At 41.9% G+C, this 19,559-nt stretch overlaps 1 protein-coding gene across 1 annotated transcript in view; it reads right to left on the bottom strand.

Annotated features, from left to right (window-relative positions):
- LOC141777776 (integrin beta-1-like) overlaps positions 1-8,043 on the bottom strand; it is a 37,847-nt gene extending 29,804 nt beyond the window's left edge. Inside the window, exon 1 of the mRNA XM_074652331.1 lies at positions 7,662-8,043. The gene's annotated coding sequence lies outside the window, so the exon portion shown is untranslated. The remainder of the gene's footprint in view (positions 1-7,661) is intronic.
- Positions 8,044-19,559: the final 11,516 nt, after the last annotated feature.

The following is a 19,559-nucleotide window of genomic DNA, read 5'->3' as shown; positions in this document are numbered from 1 at the left end:
ATCCTTAACCACGTCCACGTTTAGAGTGTGGAAGACCACGCTTCAACAAATAGGTCTAATAATGTTCCTCCATATGGTTGAGTTTATGGTATAGGTACTGTTGTCCCAAACATTTTGACTTTGGTATGAATACCAAGTCAGGTTTCTTTACAGAACTTTATGACGACAAACATGAAACATGCATAAAAACATGAATTAGAAATTACCTGAAACACTTCAAACTGATGCTGACCTTAAACCAGACGACTTTTCAAATGATTTCACTGTCGCAGACATATCTCCAATGTCGGAATGAAATCACGAGAGTTTTGCTAGATTGATCTTGATTGTTTATTGTAAGGTGGTCATAAAACTCAGTCCAAGCTGCCTTAGTCAGTCTTTTTCACATCTTGACATTCTGATAAAATCAAACAAGTTTAATATTATCGTAAGCTCAATGACAACGAATATGGTCAACAACCAATAGGTGCGCTTTCTCCAGCACCAAACAGGAAGCAGCAAGCGGGGTAAAAAGTAAACATGGAGAAACTGGTGGAGTTGTGGAGTGAACAAGAGTGCCTCTTTGACATGTCCTCCCATTTGTACCACGATAGAGTGGAGAAGGAAAAAAAGATGCAGTGAGTATGCTATATGCTATTAGCTAGCTAGCCTCCCACTGTCCCAAACGAGGCTACTTGCAAGCCAACGTTAGCTACTGGAATGTTTGCCAATAGCCTACAATCTAACCGTATGTTTCAGCTGAAGATTGCTGGCTTCAATCATATAAATCTTGCTTCAGTACTTGCTCTCTCTCTTTCTCTCATATATACACGTGTGTGTGTCGATTTATATGATTGAAGCCAGCCATCTTCAGCTGAAACAGTTCCCCCAGGAAGAGCGCTGGTCGTTGAGGCCAATTTTCGTAGTGTCCGTCACGTGATGCCATTGGGCCCCAAAATACTTTTTCCCATAGATTTACATTGGGAAAGAGACGTCTGTAACTCGGCAGATCATTTTTTGGGGGGTGAATGAACTTCCCAGTATTAACACTTGAATAGCCCTTATTTAAATCATGAGGTCCTAAAAGTTGTAAAATGCACTAATAGCCGAATCCAGAGTCATTTTCCTTCCTCCGTTCATGTGAATGAGACCCAGACCGAGGCTGGAGCGAGGGCTGGAAGGCGGAGTTAGCAAGTCGTGATAACCGCGTGACGGCTGTGACCGAACCACGTGACCGAGCGGATGCTACTGCGCTTACTCCATGGGCCCAATGGATGCAGAAGATTGCCGGAAGATCCGGGTACTTTTCCACTTTGAAGTCGAGCCATTTTGGCATCTAGTTGGAATCTAGTTGTAGCCTTGTAAATAATGACCCTGCAAGATCTCCAGTCTTTACAAAATATTATAATCTGTGACTTAAAATTCTGTGACTTACAATACATTGTCTTTAGATGTGAGAGGGTGTCAGACTTCAGTCTTTTAAAAGTCTTTTCAAAATCTGCTAGTGAATGTTAGGCAGGGATCTTTAAATGTGACATGTCTGCACCTCCCCCCACATCCAACTCTGACAAATTTCTACAGAAAGTGTTTCCTGCTGAATATGTTTTGCTGGTGATGCACAGCTTCCCCTACTGAACACTGGTAGAAAAAAGATGGCAAAAGGGAGGTGTCAAAACAAATGTGATTATTTCACGTTGTCTGGTGAGGTTAAAATTCATCAGTAAACAAGCAAGTTTCACAATGCACTCCATTCTTGAGTGCAAATTGTATGCAAGATGGTGTCGGTACAAATAACAAGAAATTAACTTAATGAATGAGTGCCAATTCTAAAATTAAATTTTTTTTTTAAAAAAACATCTAATGCCCATGGTTCTTCTTTGTGTATGCATCAGACAAATTGAACTGGAAGTTATTGCACAACTCCACAACTCTAGCTGGTTTCTCTCTGGTTCCTCCTTTGACGCGATTAGAGGTTAACCACACAGTGCATCATTAACCAAGATGGTTGGCTCACTCTTTTCTCATGAAGACAGAAGTGCACATTGATCCAACTCCCACATACTGTAAATGTGAACTTGTGTGTTGTTGCTTGAATACTGAAATGTGTCACAGATTTAGGGCAGATTATGTGTGTGATCACCTCACGCTACTGTTTCAATTACACAATCTCTGAGAAGTGATTCTAGAAATTGGATTTTGTGAGATTAGACAGCTCTTCATTTAGCTTTGTTTATACGCACCTCCTTTAACTGTCTTTTCTCCTTCTCCATCTTTGCACTTTGTTACTGTCCAAACTATGTAATGCATATCTCAAGCAGGGTTATTATAGTAAAATAAAACTGAAAGTAACTGAGTCTATATAACTGAGTGTATATGGAGGTAGAAGGACGTTACTGCTTTTATTGTTGTAGTCTGAGTAACGTGACGTCATATCTGTTCCTTATCCGTCACCAAAACAAACCGCAGCGAGCCAAAATGAGAAAGCAGCGGACCTGCGTGGATACGACCTGCACCCTCACATGTTAAATCCAGCGTGGTAAACACTACACATCCAGTAAAGTATGGAAACACTTTGGGTTTAACACATTGCAGGAAAAGCAGTGCTAGACATAACGGCTAAAGCTGAATGCTAACTCCGTCATGGACAGGAAACGTTATCATATCGCGGTAACGTGCGGTCAAACCAGCCGTCGCTCTCATCTCCATGGTCAAATTGTCAAGACATTTATGTTAAATGCATTGAAACGGCCCCGATGGAGCTGACCATGGATGGATAAAGAGAACGGCGCTGACAGGAGAGCTAGAGACGTATTAGTGTATTATTCAACTTTTTCCCATGGTGTAGTGTTTAAAAAGTTAACAAAAATCGCAATAAACTAATATCGACTCGTAATACATATTGAATCGGCCCCCCAAGTATCGTGATAGTATTGAATCGAGAGATAGGTGTATCGTCCAAGCCCTAACAGCTATAGGAACACAATTTTGTGTGTCACAAAATGCTTCCTGTTATAATCAAACAATGAATGCTGCAGTAAAGTGCCAATAACTTCCATGACACACATGTAATGTGAAATATGGCGTTCAACACAAGTCAGCATTGTTCACGCTGGGTGGGTCATCTGGTGGTCCACAAACTGAGTTGGTTTCCCATCCCCCCACCCCAGCTCTGTTTGCCACCCGGTCGACCAGACGGCCCCCACCTGCTGCAGAAAGTCACAGTCCACTTTCAGTCCATTAGGTCCCCAAACATCTCAGCATGACTGCATCCATTTCCTTAATTAAAACCACACCCAGGCCTCCCTAACAGACTGTTGAAGGATCAGGAAGAACTCCTCGCTTCTGACTGCAAACACAGCATGTTTGAAGGAAACCAACCTACATGCAGGAATACCTCCTTTATCGAGCTAACATCTGCCATGACGCTTGATACTGAACTTTAAAAGTGCTGTCAAAGTAGATGAGTGTTACCATGTGAAGTCTGTTTCTTGAGACAAGGCATCAGAAAAGGACATTATGACCATCTGACATCCAGCTGACTATAAAAATATGGTTGAAAGGATTATTGAAAATGTTTATTGTCTTTTTCCTACAATAATGCATGTGTTTGACTGGTGTCTTCGTAACTATTATCACTGTCAGTAAAATACAATGGATGTGAAGAATTACCATTATATTTTTTACTTGAACCTAATGGAAGAGTTTAACAGAGGCAACGGGATGCAAAATACTGCAAAGCTGCAACAATTAATCGCTTAGTTGTCAACTATTAAATGAATCGCCAACTATTTCGATAATCGATTAATCGGTCTGAGTAATTTTTAAGACAAGAAAAGGTATAAATTCTCTGATTCCATCTTCTTAAATGTGAATATTTTCTGGTTTCTTTACTCCTCTAAGACAGTAAACTGAATATCTTTGAGTTGTGGACAAAGCAAGACATCTGAGGACATCATCTTGGGCTTTGGGAAACACTGATCAACATTTTTCCACCATTGAAAAACAATCAAGAAAACAATTAACAGATTAATCTGTTGGTTAACATGATTCTTCAAGGTGATTAATCGTAGATTAATCATTAACATTAACAGACTCCTACATTACCAACGTCCCAAAAAATAAAAATGAAGTGAAAGTATCAAAACTACTAGCATAAACTTTCTGTGGCAAAAAAAAAGTAGGATGATAAATAAGAGCAAAACAAGATGTGATAATTCGGTCATGCATTAACATCTAAAAGCCATAGAAATCCAACAAATGTAATGCTCATAAAAGGTTATGCAACCAGTAGACAGGTTCTGAAATTAGCACCCGCCACCCACCAAATGCAGGTAAATTGTTGGCAGTGGCGGATAAAATCGTCAGGCCACCGCCACTTTAGCAGGCAGTGAAAACGCTTGGGATGGGAATAGAGAACTGTAGTTGTCCGATTCCCTAGAATGGCATGCCTCCGTGTCTATCAATTCCTCTGTATTGACTCTTTCCAACAGTTACGCTGCACAATGACGCATAAGCACGCCCTATCATGTTTCAGCTTGTTTGGGACCAGAGACACGGTGGAGAGAAAAAAGTGCTCAAAAGCGTGGTGCTATAAACCTGAGGGAATACACCATTTCCCTGATAAAGCGACACTGTGAACAACAAATCTGTGTTGAAATCAACAGGAGGAGAGTTAGTAACGTTAGCTGTTAGCAGCCGGTGGGCAGCACAGTCCTGCTTGGTTAAATAATGGTACAGTACTGTGTACAGTACCCTCCCACCCCCGAAAAATAGGGCTCCCCCGGAAGCTATGGTGTAATTCCAACACTGTAATTTACCATGTATATGTTTTTCATGTAAAATATATCGAACATTAAATGACATCAGATCTAAAATGTTATTCTTTCATTTAGCGCAGAGATTTAAAAGTGGCAGACAAAAAAAATACTTACCTGCCACAGTGGCAGGCAGTGAAAAAAGTTAATTTCAGACCCTGCCTGTAGATATAACAGACTGATTTTGGAAAGAGTTAAAGTCAGTCTACAAGTTGTAGACCTGTTTGGGGTTTGTCTGTCATGTGGAGGAGATCCCGATCTCTCCTCAGAGAGATGAGATAATACATTCCATCTTAACTGCCTCCATACTATGTCGTGGAAAAAAACGACGTCACTGAAATATGGGGTGCTTTTTCCACTTCTTTCCAAACTGAACCCTGAGTTCACTCGTCAGTTTGATGTAGAGTGAGTATGATGACATTTTTGGCCCGAACAAACTTGTTGAAACCCTTATGGTCAAGTTTTAAAATGCTGTTTCCTCCCAAGCTTTCTTTACTGAGGCTGGATTCCTTTTCCAACACCTTATAAATGAACATATTTACGAAGGCCTTCTGAATTAGACATCTTGTTCCCCTTCTATGTTTTTAGACAGTTATTTTTAAGATCTTCTCTTACCGATGATAAAAACATAACATTTTGAGGATTTATCTGTGACATTTATTTAGATTTTATTTTGTTTAAAATGTGAGGGAGTAGGTCGTATCCATCCAGACCCTCCGCCGTTTTCTGCTTTGTCGTTTCGGTCGGCTGCGGTTTGTTTTGGTTGACGCGTATGACGTCAAGTTACTCAGACTACAACAATAAAAGCGGTAACTTCCTTCTACGTCCGCATAGACTCAAATGAAGCAAACATATTGATTCTGGCATTAAAAAAAACAATTTCAAAATTGTACAACCCTCCCCCCGCCCCCCCAAAAATGCGATACATAGGTGAATTTATTTTTTTCCCACTCCTACTCTGCTATGAGGACTTCCAACATTTTACCACAGAAGGATAGAGCTGTGAAGGGATAATGTTTGAACCATGATGATATATCTACAAACATACCCTTCCCACATGATTCGTCTGGCTGTCACTGGAAGGCCAGATCATCCATGACTCACATCTGACAAGTCGGGGTAAAGGCCTGGAGTTGAGTAATGCTGAATGACCCCTCAACTGCCCCGGGCACTCCTAGCTCCTCGCCGAACACGGCACATTGTTTAAACATCACAACAACGTAACTAAGGGAAGTGACTCAGGGATCTGCAGGGAGCCGGCTCTAGTCTACAGTCTCGTCTCCGCTCATGTCTACAATTACCAGGCCTGGTGTGTATTATCTGCATCCATGTGATCTATAGACGCTGCACAAGATCAAAGACATACATGTTTTATCACCTCGATACAATGCTGTTGCGTTGTCATTATAAAGCTGTCTACAAGCAGAGACAGGCTAGTAATTAACCCAAAGAGTTGTATTCCCTTGTAACTAAATTAGGCCTTGGTGAACACAGATTACTAGTTCAACAAATCTAGCCTCTCCCTGAGATTAACAAGGTAGAAAAAAACAAACACCCCCTCAGGCTGCAATTTCTTGTAAGTGAATGAGTCAAGCAAGACCAGGCTTGTCCAGCTTACATACTGCACAGTCAACAGTCCTGAATCAGAGCTGTGGGCAAGGCTGAACAAGAGGCTCTGGTTAACCAATATGGCCTTCTTTAAGACGTCTTGGTCTTACTGTATCCTCAACCACAGTTTATACAGTCCATAATGCAGTTTGACCAGACTGGGGATATTCTTTACACGGTCATTTAAATGTTAAATGCGACTTTGGCTTACAAAGGGATGCTTAGTTTTCTTCTTCGTGTGTGTTTTGCCGAAAAAGCTATGCAACTTCTCAAGTAACTCCAACTTAAAGTAAATTCTGCTTTCTTACATGAACAAACACAAATATTACAGACATCTGTAAAGGGGGTTTTTTTTTGTTGGTTTTTACAAATTGAGAAAAGCCTTGTCAGACAAATGGACCAAAGTGTTTTAACATCTTTTCCTAAAGAAAACCAGGTGGTTCTGAAATACAATCTTCACTTTTCAGGAGAAAATCCTGATGATTTTGATGGCATTAGTCATTATTTCAGACAATCACAAGACAAGTACTTTTCTCATAAATAGTTTTCCATATTTCTATGAGAGAAATACCCACACAAACAACAAAAATGTCCATACACAACTTTTTTTCCCAGTTAGGAGTAGATGTAAAGGATAAACAACAAAACTGTCTGTAACTGTCTGTAAATCTATCCTTAATGGACATAAACACAATACATCCCAATGTAGCAGGATGACAAACGATGCCTTAGTAATTTTAGGAGATTTATCTTAACTGAGAGCCACAGAAAGATGCAATTTTGTACAAATAGTACATACATCTGGAAGTTTAAACATCAACTACGATATGTAAAAGTCTATGTGATGGTTTTGACTTATGGATGAAGTAATAATGGTGTTAATAGTTATCCAGGACTGATAAATGCCATTCTATTAGCTGAACCACCCATACTGCCCTCTTTGGTCATACAAAACAGGCTCAACGGCCTACTTTCTGTACAAAAACCCAAATCAAGATAAATTGAGGGACACACTTGAGGTGTAGGTTGAAATATGCCAACATGTCATATTGTTGAAAAACCGCACTGCATAAAGACATTCATCAAAGCTGCTCCTGCTAACTAGCTAGCTAACCTAGTTCTGGTTAATCCCACACCCAAAGTTGTCCCCTGAAGACACTCAGGCATTCAGAGCTTCTCCTCTTTTGTCGTTTCTTGTGTTTTCAGTCGCTGTAAACATCGCACACTGTGACAAATGTAGGTTAAAATAACAACACTTACCTTATATTGATGTTATACAGGCGTTTCCGTTGATTTAGAGTAGCATTAGTAACCTAAAAGAGAGCTCTTTTAAAGAAATAAAAACGGTTACTGAGGAGGCGAGGACTAGCTAAGACTGTTATAAGGGTGCGCTTTGTTTGAGCTAATAAACCAACCGCACCGCTCCACCAAGCACCGCCCTTCTGCTCACAGCCCGTTAGTGGCTACTTTACTAACATTTATTCAAATATAAAAAAATATTAAATTATGAGCAAGGGGTCCCCGGCTCGCCTGAACACGTTGCAGCCGCGGCTCCGGTGCTGCTGCTGCTGCTGGGTCGCTTTTTGTTATAATGTCCCAGTTCAACAAACCTCTTCTTCTTCTTTAGACCCCGCCTACACCGGAAAAGCAGCGGCACGTAGAGGACAACGGAACAAACACACCAGAGAGCAGTACACCGTTCTCACCGCGGATGTGGTGAACTGATCTCACTCACTCACACACACACACACACACACACACACACAAACACGCACACACGCACACGCACACACACACACGCACACACACACACACACACACGCACACACACACACACACACACACTGTATATAAGACAAAATTATCGTTAAAAAAACTCTAAGAAATTCAGACATTTAAAAAAAGCTATTTTATTCAGGTATTTTTTTTATCATGTACATTTTTAATTAATTAATACATTTTTTTATGTAATTAATTTTTTATCATGTTAATTTGCAATTAAATCATTTATGTTTTATTGTAATTTATTTTTATCATGTATATTTTTATTAATTAAATATCTTTTTTATGTAATTTATTTTTTTATCATGTTCATTTTTAATTTTTTTTAATGTAATTAATTTTTTTATCATGTACATTTTTATGAATTAATTTATTTTTCAATGTAATATTTTTTATCATGTACATTTCTTTATCTAATTTAATTTAATTTAATTTATTTATTTAATTTCATGTTTAACTGTAGGGAGTCCTATACAGTTTTGAGCAGTGGTGGAAGAAGTATTCAGACCCTTTACTTGAGTAAAATTACTAATCCCATACTTTGAAAATACTCCACTACAAGTAAAAGTCGTGCATTCCAAATCGTACTCAAGTAAAAGTATGTAAGTATTATCAGCAAAATGTACTTAAAGTATGAAAAGGTATTCATTGTGCAGTAAAATGTCCCCTGTCAGTGTTTTACTATATGATGTTTCTGTTTTAATATTACTGCAGGTTTTAATGTGTATGTTGCATTTTACTACTGTAGATGAGGGTGAGCAGCCCCCTCTAGAAGGTGGCGCTCTTATCGACCGCCTATATGGCCTATGACTTAAAGCAGCAGTGGGTAGAATTGGAGAAAATATGATTAATACAAATATTTTTATAAAACGGTCACTATATCCTGACAGTAGTGCATGAGCCAGGTAATCTGAAAAAAATCATGTTCCTCTGTGTCCTCCGGTGTCCTCCGGTGTCCTCCGGTGTCCTCCGGTGCTCCTAATGGCATCTGTAAGATTTCACAGACCGGAGGAAAACAACCAATCAGAGCCGATCTAGAGAGCCGTCTCTGAGCAGCTGTTAATCACTCACAAACTCCGATCAAATGGTCAAACTAGGCAGCGATCCCAAAGATTAGCAAAGATACCAAAAATGTCAGGCTGAATTTTGGGGAATTATGTATAAAATGATGCACGAAACCTAATATTAATTTTCCATTTGATGGAACGGTGCAGCTTCAATATAAGTATCATAGAGCTAGAACAAGGTGATACAGAATATATATGCTAGCATAAGTGTGAAAATAAGATAAGATAAGATGATTTTAATAACACTAAAGCTACTTAAATGGAAATAAAAAGGGAAAAATAGATTTTAAAGTGTTAAACAATCTAACAGAGGAAGTTGAAATCGCTTCAACCACATTAAAAACATCTCAGAAGTAAAATAAAATTCATACATATATTAAAGGAATTATGCAGTGTGACAAAAATAAATTAAAAAGATCTCCTAGTCACATAAACATCATAGCAAACTCAAATTTAACAAAGACAAGTGAATAAGTAAAGACATGCTGTAATTAAATGTTAACTTAATGTAATTTGGTGGAAAATATTTCTATATGGAAAAATAATCAATAAAGAACCAAAACTAGACTGTTGAAATTCTTTTAGAGTGAAGCAGTGAAGGAGCTGAGAGCCGCTGACCAACATTTAGCCTCTATAATCGCTGTAAAATGTGTGATGAGTATGTAACAGCTGCTGCTGCCAGCTGGCTGAATGACACGTGAAGTCTCCATCTCCATTTCTTTACATCACCGCACAATCATCCTGCCTCATACCTCTGATAATCTGCTCAGGGAGAGTTTGCTGAGTGCTGTTTTTCAGTTTCAGTTTCACACACATTTAAACACAACCGCAGGCCTCAAATGATCAGGACACATTAGAGGGAAACGCTCAGGCACGGGACGGTGTTTACTGTTTAATTTCCCCCTTTGAGATATTCTAAACCAGTCTAGACACATGTACACATCATGGTGGCTTTACTGCTTGTAGGTCCACATCTTCAAACTAATGTATCTCTCATCATGCCGGTCTATAGCCAGATAAAGAGACAAAATGAGCTGTCTGCTTCTGTTGACCACCTGTTTGTTTTAATTTTGGTGAATACAAATGTTTTCAGGAATGTGGAATAAAATATAAAACTGATAAAAAAAAACGTGAAAAATCCCTAATTGATCTGACTGTGTAGAGAGCCAGGGGGCAGCAGAGGTGAAAAGGGGGAAGTAAACACATTTATCATATTGTTCACTACGTTGAGATAAGATAAGATAGAACTTTATTAATCCCAAAGGAAATTCTTATGCCAGAGATTGCTAAAAAATTACAAAATAACATAAAAAAATACACAACAGTAAACAGTAAAGTTTGTATATACAGACGTAGGCAAAGTTGTTGGTAACGTTCCGTTAAAGAGAGAAAAACCCACAATGGTCACTGAAATAACTTGAAACTGACAAAAGTAATAATAAATAAAAATTCACTGAAAATTAACTAATGAAAATCAGATATTGTTTTTGAATTATGGTTCAGCAGAATCATTTAAAAAAAAACAACTAATGAAACTGGCCTAGACAAAAATGATGGTAACATTAACTTAATATTTTGTTGCACAACCTTTTGAGGCAATCACTGCAATCAAGTGATTTCTGTAACTCTCAATGAGACTTCTGCACCTGTTGACAGGTATGTTGGCCCACTCCTCGTGAGCAAACTGCTCCAGCTGTCTCAGGTTTGAAGGGTGCCTTCTCCGAATGCATGTTTCAGCTCCTTCCACAGATGTTCAATAGGATTTAGATCAGGGCTCATAGAAGGCCACTTCAGAATAGTCCAATGTTTTGTTCTTAGCCATTCTTGGGTGTTTTTAGCTGTGTTTTGGGTCATTATCCTGTTTGATGACCCATGACCTGCAACTGAGACCAAGCTTTCTGACACTGGGCAGCACATTTCGCTCCAGAATGCCTTGATAGTCTTGAGATTTCATTGCACCCTGCACAGATTCAAGACACCCTGTGCCAGATGCAACAAAGCAGCCCCATAACATAACCGAGCCTCCTCCATGTTTCACATTAGGTACAGTGTTCTTTTCTTTGGATGCTTCATTTTTGCGTCTGTGAACATAGAGCTGATGTGACTTGCCAAAAAGCTCCAGTTTTGTCTCATCTGTCCAAAGGACATTCTCCCAGAAGCTTTGTGGCTTGTCAATATGCATTTTGGCAAATTCCAGTCTCGCTTTTTTATGATTTGGTGTCCTCCTGGGTCGTCTTCCATTAAGTCCACTTTGGCTCAAACAGTGACGGATGGTGCGATCTGACACTGATGTACCTTGACCTTGGAGTTCACCTCTAATATCTTTGGAAGTTGTTCTGGGCTCTTTGGTTACCATTCGTATTATCCGTCTCTTCAATATGTCATCAATTTTCCCCTTGCGGCCACGTCCAGGGAGGTTGGCTACAGTCCCATGGACCTTAAACTTCTGAATAATATGTGCAGCTGTAGTCACAGGAACATCAAGCTGCTTGGAGATGGTCTTATAGCCTTTACCTTTAACATGCTTTTCTATAATGTTCTTTCTGATCTCCTGAGACAACTCTCTCCTTAGCTTTCTGTGGTCCATGTTCAGTGTGGTACACACCATGATACCAAACAGCACAGTGACTACTTTTAACCCTTTAAATAGGCAGACTGACTGATTACAAGTTTGAAGATACCTGTGATGCTAATTACAGGACACACCTTAGTTTAATATGTCCCTATGGTCACATTATTTTACATCTTTTCTAGGGGTACCATCATTTTTGTATAGGCCAGTTTCATTAGTTTGTTTTTTTAAATGATTCTGCTGAACCACAATTCAAAAGCAACAGCTGATTTTCATTAGTTAATTTTCAGTGAATTTTTATTTATTATTACTTTTGTCAGTTTCAAGTTATTTCAGTGACCATTGTGGGTTTTTCTCTCTTTAACGGAACGTTACCAACAACTTTGCCTACATCTGTAAAACTATTTAAAAAGATATATACTTTTTTGATACTTAGTCGCAAAATCTAACGAAATATTCAATCCATATTTGTTGGTGTTTAGCCTTCAAAAACAACAATTTTACTCAGTCAAAAACCTATTCGTTCTACCGCTCGCCGCACACAAAGGAAGGCCTGCACCTGTATTAACGGGGCAGTCTAGCAGCAATCAAAAACAACACCATAAATTACATTTATTTAACCACAATACCAAAAAGCACTTTGGCTCTAGCGCTACTATATCAAATAAATTAAGTCGTTACCTAAAGAAAGATCATATTATGTATCTACATTCACTGTGCGAATCTGTCAAGACGTCACCACTTTATTGATCTTGATGAAATTGACGAGTAATATTCATTAAAGAAAGTTGATTCGATAAAAAAAACTAACTCATTTAATACACTGATTCCCTTTATTGAAATTGAGGATTTGTTATTTGTTTTAGGGTGATGACGTCAAGGAAAATAGGTTGGAAACCACTGTCCTAATAGCACAAGTAATAATAACTTTTCTTACATCAAGTAGTGTTTCACAAACTACAACTTTGTGGAGTGAGATTGATAAGATGCTATGAATTAAACATACAGAGTGTAGTAGAACACAAGCAGTAGGGGTAACTGCACTGAAACTCTTTGCTACACAGAAATGAGACAGCAAACCTGCAGAGACTGAAACCAGCAGGGTGTGGGGAAGTGGTAGAGTGGCACCAATGGGCAGGAAACCTCATCTAAACCGAAGCCACATAACTCAAGTTCACATGAGATCAGAGCTGAGCCGAGCTGAGCAGTTTAATGTAGCTAAAAAAAAACATCCACTGATCTGAGGCTGTGACAGTTTTATGACAAATATAATGCCTTTAGTTTGTGTGCTGCTGGTATACATGAATGTTTCGATAGGCAACGCTGCCACTCGGTGGTCGAAGCGTGATATGGCATATGGCAAGTTCACACATGATATGAACTCTAATCCACCATTTAAGACTGTTTCTGAGGTTTTCTTTGGTCATGTCAGTGGATTTCGACATGTTCTATGTATCCTTATAGTGAAATTCAAAAATACTATGCTCAAGAAGTCTGTATGCACACTAAATCCATGTGATGTTTGAATGCGCTGTACTCTTTAGACCCACAATGCAGTGTATAAAGGCAACAGAGGAGCTAAAAGTAAAATGTTAAAAGTAATTGTGCATAGAATTGCAAGAAGCTCAAGAAAGATTTTGAAAAGCTAAAAAAACTAAAGGGGACATATGAAAAACACACTTTTTTTAATGCTTGAGCACATACATTTGGGCATCTGAAGTGCCTACCAACCCACAAACTGTGAAATAAGACAAACTGGGGCTGTCAAGATCAGAAAACATGTGATTCAACACGCCATTCAGATTTGACTTCCCTTCCTATGTCACATGCAGGCCCACAGCTTAAGGACTTTGCAAAGAGTGTTGTCTAGAAGGTAGCCCGCAAGTTGCGAAACTCTCGCAAGATGGTTAAGGTTAGGCATTGACCTTGAATAGTTATGGTTAGGATGGGTCGTCGGGCAGCTAGTCTTGTGGGAGTTTTTGCAAGCTTTTTCAAATTTTCGCAAGTTTAGACATAACCTTTGCAACGGTGCACCAATAGATTGTATATACTGTAAGAAGTGGACGTACTTACCGGGACATCACCCATTGGTTTGTGGACTGCCGATTTGAAGTCTTGAGTTCGGCATTTTGGCCGTTGCCGTTTCGTTTTTTGCAACCAGAAGTGACACAAGGTAGCCACGCCCTCAAGCATCCCCTGCTTTATGGTCTATCTGACTCTAAATGGGACCATAATTTACTAAATGAACATCATGCTGTATTGAAGAAGACTTGAAACTAGCGATTGAGACCATAAACTCATGTTTACAATGTTTACTGAGGTAATAAATCAAGAGAGAAGTAGGCTCATTTTCTCATAGACTTCTATACAATCAGACTTCTTTTTGCAACCAGAGGAGTCGCCCCCTGCTGGCTATTAGAAAGAATGCAGGTTTAAGGCACTTCAGCATTGGCTTCACTTCTCAGAAACCGTAGCCCACTGGGTGCACCATATTTTTCTTGAAAGCCAATCAGAGCAGACTGGGCTTTTTCAGGAGGGGGTCTTAAAGAGACAGGCGCTAAAAGGGAGCATATCAGACAGAGGGTGAATACAGATATAGTCAGACAGACAGTATGAGGAAAATAATGTGTTTTTGAACATTAAAGCATATAAATATGTTCTAGTAGAAACCCCAAATACAAGTATGAATCTGAAAATGAACATCATATGTCCCCTTAGATTAACAGATTCACAGATGGCAAAATGACACCACAAAGTTCATTTGTAACTGTTCTGGAGCCTTAGACTGTATCACACAATCTCCCTCAGCAGATGAAGTTACCTCCAGCCATGCAAATAACTTTTGTTAAATTACATTTAACATATTTAACAGCAACATCTAAATGTCTAAAGAAGCCAAAGGATTGTAATTTTGGCACATTGACCCTTTAAAACAAGTCCTTCTCTCTTTAAGGTAGAACAGAAACAGTAGAGCAGCTTTTACTTAAAACATTTATTTGATCCAATTCTTTGGAATGTAATAGTCAATGATCAGAGTCTGAGACAACAGAGACGGATGAGTCTGGGTGCTGACCAGAAAGTCAAAGTACAAACAATACTTTTAGTCACTTAAGGCCTCACTGCTTTTTTTTTTTACTTCTTTATTTCCTTTCTTGTTTTTTTTTCTGGATCTGAGACAGCAAAAAAATTACAGAAGCAGTTTAAAAAAACATTTCTTCTTGTCATACAAAGAAATAAAATAATAGAACAAATGACACGTACATCAGTGACGGTACAAAAACAAGGTGATATTATACCAAGTAAATAAAATTGTTACGTTTCAAAGAGACGCATAATAAGCTTTTTTGAGAATGAAAAACATCTCTGTAAATTGTACTTTTCAGAGTTATAACATTGTCATCTGAAACGGTGTTAAAAAGAAGCAACAATAACACTGTCCTCTCCTCCCTTCCTTCTCATAACTCAACATCATAAACACAGATTATTTTTTTCTTTTTTAAATACATCAGTACAACATTTGTTCTATTTCATCCTTACTGACCGCCAGAGGCAGTGCTTCAACACTGAATATCTTCGTCTTGCGCATGCGCAGGTCGAGTATTAATATCAAAAAAGTCACGTGTGACCTCGGATGACCCTGGTTAGGTATAAATTCCGGTGTCATCCACGAGATCAGTCCTATTTCATCTTCTCGCTTACGCAGGTTAACTATTGTGATAGCATTAGCTTAAAGCTAAATTACCTGCAACTAAATCTAATTGAGCTCGTTGCCGGTAGCCTTGTGACCACCGGTCGGAGATGCGGAGTTTCGCCCTCCAAAGGCTGCGACGAGCCGCCCATCAAACTGTGTTTTTTCGCCGTTCGATCCTCCGACGGAGGAGACGGCGGACGCACCTATCCTGGTCATCACCAGCGTGATAAGGACATCTTCCCATGTGTACATCACCCGGTGAGATCGATTTACATAGTGAGGTACTAACAAGAGCGTGTCCGCTCAGTGTTTACCGTTTGACAAGGTGCTGTAAGTGAGGAAGCGTCCCAGCTCTTCTCACTTTGTAGCGCTATAACGAACATTGCTTACTATAGCTTCTGTGCTTACGGTTAGCAGTGCGTCCTCGCCCAGGCTAACTCTGCGTGACACCAGCAACAGTTAAGTATATTGGTAACATTACTGTGTGCATTGTTTACTATAAACTTTACTGCCTTCTTAATTAGCAGAGTGCTCTCGCTCAGGCTAATTTCGGCATTGTTTTCACAACGTTACTACCTTTACAGTTAGCAGAGTGCTCTCGCTCAGGCTAATTTCTTCATTGGGTACCATAACGTTACTGTCCTCGCATTAGCAGAGTGCTCTCGCTCAGGCTAATCGGGTAGACTCAGACATTGACAGTTACTGTGCTAGTGAAGACAGTATGCTCGCTCTCCTCTCACTACAAAGACTGTTTCCTGCACGTTCTCTTCAGTCAGCAGTGCTCTCGCTCAGACTGACTTCAGCAGCAACTGACAGGGCAGAGTTTCTCCGTTGTTGTCACTATGCTTAACTCTCCAGGCTGCAACACCTGTATGGCTTCTCTTCAACCTGAGGATGGCCATGACCTTTGCCCCTCTTGTCTTGGCCTCGAACATCTGAGGGAGGGCCTCTCGGAGGACCCGTGCATGAACTGCAGCATTATGCCTCGTGCAGTGAGGGCCGCTAGGCTGGCTGAGGTAGAACTCCTAATGGGTTATGCTGGCCTCCCCTCGTCAGGACAGCTGGCCCCAGCCCAAACTACCCGTTCCAAGCGGCGGGCCACAGAGGCGGCGGGTGCGCCATCCAAGAAGCAGGCTAAGTCTGTCAAGCTGTCTTCTAAAGTGGATCTGCTTACGGCTGAGCTGGCCGCTGAAGTCGCTCCTCCTGGCCCTCCATTCTAGTGCGGGTACGGAGGACGCAGGTACACCAACTCCGCCCATGGCTGAGTCATTTTCGGAGGAAGATGCTGTTTCGATGGCGGCTTCAGCCACCCTCTTTAACGAATACAACGTGGAGGAGCCCTCCCATGCCTCTGGGCTCGGCTCCCGTTCCTCGGCCCATATTTCTTCGGATGGGATGGGAGACAGTTCCATGGGAGCCATCATTCGCATGGCCTTTGCTCGCCTGCAGCTGGATATACGTCAGCCAGAATCTGCGCCTGCTAGCGCTTTCTTTAGGCGCGCGCCGCCCTCCACCACCTTTACTGTCCCTCCCTCCAAAGAATATCTTAGGGAGTTACAGACATGCTAGAGGGACACTAGGGCTTTCTCCCGTCTCCCGTCTGATGGCCAAACCCTGGCAGCCATGCAGGATGCGGCGAAATTTGGCCTTGACCACATGCCAGCTATTGAGCCTGCCATTGCTTCCCTCATAGTCTCCCCTGACGAGGCTCTGAGACCAGAGGCCTGGTGCCCTCGACCCCAATGTCGGGTCACAGACGACCTCCTCTCTAAAGCCTATGATACAGCAACTCCCTCTCTCACCTCATGCTTGCCCTCTCAGCCTCTCTGCAGGAGGCTGCTCCCGACGTTTCCTCCACCAGCCTCAGTGATCTCAGATCCTGCCGTATCTAGACGATTGGCTGATCTGTGCGCCATCCCCGCTTCAGGCGGCCCGGGAAATGGCCCTCCTTCTCTCTCACATGGCCCAGCTGGGTCTCAGGGTGAACTTGGAGAAGAGCTCTCTGAACCCCTCCCAGAGCATAACCTTTATTGGTATGGCTCTGGACACAGTCACTATGAGGGTTTGTCCGTCACTTCAGCGTGTGGACGACATCCTCCACCACCTTCACATCTTCCAAGGGGGCAGGTCGTTGCCCCACATTCTGTTTCTTCGCCTGCTGGGCAAACTGGCAGCTGCCTCAGCTGTCGTTCCATTGGGCTTGCTGTCACTGCGCCCTCTGCAGAGATGGTTGAACGGCCTCCACTTGGACGCCAAGCGGCACAGGCACAAGAAGATAAGGGTGTCTCAACAGTGCTTTCTCGCTCTATCCCCATGGAGGGAGAGAGCGTACTTGGCAAGGGGCGTGCCCATGGGCTCCGTTCCATCCCGCAGAGAGACCGTCACAACAGATGCCTGCCTCTCTGGGTGGGGTGCAGTGTGGCAGAACAAGACTGCTCGGGGACAGTGGTTTGCTCTGGACCGCACAGAGCATGTCAATGTGCTGGGTCTACGCGCAGTGCACCTAGCGCTCAAGCACTTCCTGCCATACCTGAGAGGGAAACATGTGCTCGTCCGGTCGGACAACACCTCGACCGTCTTTTATATAAACCACCAAGGGGGCACCAAATCTGCGAGGATGCTGCAGACATCCCAGGCTCTCCTGACATGGGCAGCCTCTCGCCTGACCAGCCTACGGGCAATGTATTTACCAGGGGAACGGAACCTTGTTGCAGATTTCCTCTCCCGTCACAAACCCCCACCAGGGGAGTGGCGCCTTCACCCACAGGTGGTGCACAAAATATGGAGTCTCTTTGGCAGAGCAAGGGTGGCTCTCTTTGCCTCAGAGATGTCAACCCACTGCCCCCTCTGGTTCTCCTTGAGGGAGAACACCAGCCCTCTAGGTCAAGATGCTCTGGCTCACACGTGGCCAGAAGGTCTCCTCTATGCCTTCCCACCGTTCCCTCTGATCCTACCAACGCTTAGAGCTCAGAGTGTTTCAGCAGGGCCACAGACTTCTCCTGGTGGCCCCCTTGACATGGTTCTCACTGCTGCACAGACTCTGCTGCGGGACGCCCTGGCGCCTCCCCAGCAGGACAGACCTCTTATCTCAGCTGGGGGGTCAGATCTGGCACCCCGACCCCTGCCGTCTTCAGCTGTGGGTTTGGCCGCTGGAGGGCCCGACCCAATGCTGACTGATTGCATAGAGCCCGTCAGAAAGACTATTCTGAATGCCAGAGCACCATCTACCCACGTGCAGTACGAGAACAGGTGGAAGTTGTTCTCTGACTGGTGTACAGTTCAGAAAGAGGACCCAGTACATTGCTCTGTGCCGACAATTCTTAAGTTTCTGCAGTCCCTCCTGGAAGGTGGTCGGTCTCCATCTACACTGAGGGTGTATGTGGCTGCTATTTCATCACAGCACGATAGGATCGATTATAACACTGTGGGGAGCAACAGGCTTGTGTCTCTCTTCTTAAAAGGGGCTCTGCGGCTGCGTCCCCCGAGCACCCTGAGGGCTCCCGCATGGGACCTGCCCCTGGTGTTGGACGCTCTATGCTTGCCTCCCTTTGAACCCTTAGTACAGGCAGAGCTGAGGTGGCTGTCGGCCAAAACTTAATTTCTCCTTGCCATCACTTCTGCAAAGCGTGTAGGCGATGTTGGATTTATTATGTACAAAAGTGCTTACAATGACCTGCAATAACCTGACTGTTGGATTTGTTGTGAATGGAGTGATTGCGAGGAAAGGGAGGTAGCAGGTGCTGTTTTTCCTTTGCAAGGTCAAGAAGAGGAAGGAGTCAGAAGGAGATAACGAAGAAGACATGCAGCAGAAACATCACGTGCCATAAGCTCGTGAATATTAATATTGTGTAAACTATGAATAGGCTGGATCAGGGATAGCTCGGGGTTCAGACTTCACGAACTGACCCATGTACTGTATGTTGTCAGGGACATGTCGATTGGATCCAGATATCTGTAAACTCTTTTATTTTTACTTATGCAACATTAATTGTTCGGAATAAATTGTATTATTATGCTTTAACCCGTCTGTTTGGAAAATCTCTTTG

This window comes from Sebastes fasciatus, chromosome 11 (assembly GCF_043250625.1).
Source record: "Sebastes fasciatus isolate fSebFas1 chromosome 11, fSebFas1.pri, whole genome shotgun sequence".
Lineage (NCBI taxonomy): Eukaryota > Metazoa > Chordata > Actinopteri > Perciformes > Sebastidae > Sebastes > Sebastes fasciatus.
This window is presented reverse-complemented; position numbering and strand designations above follow the sequence as displayed.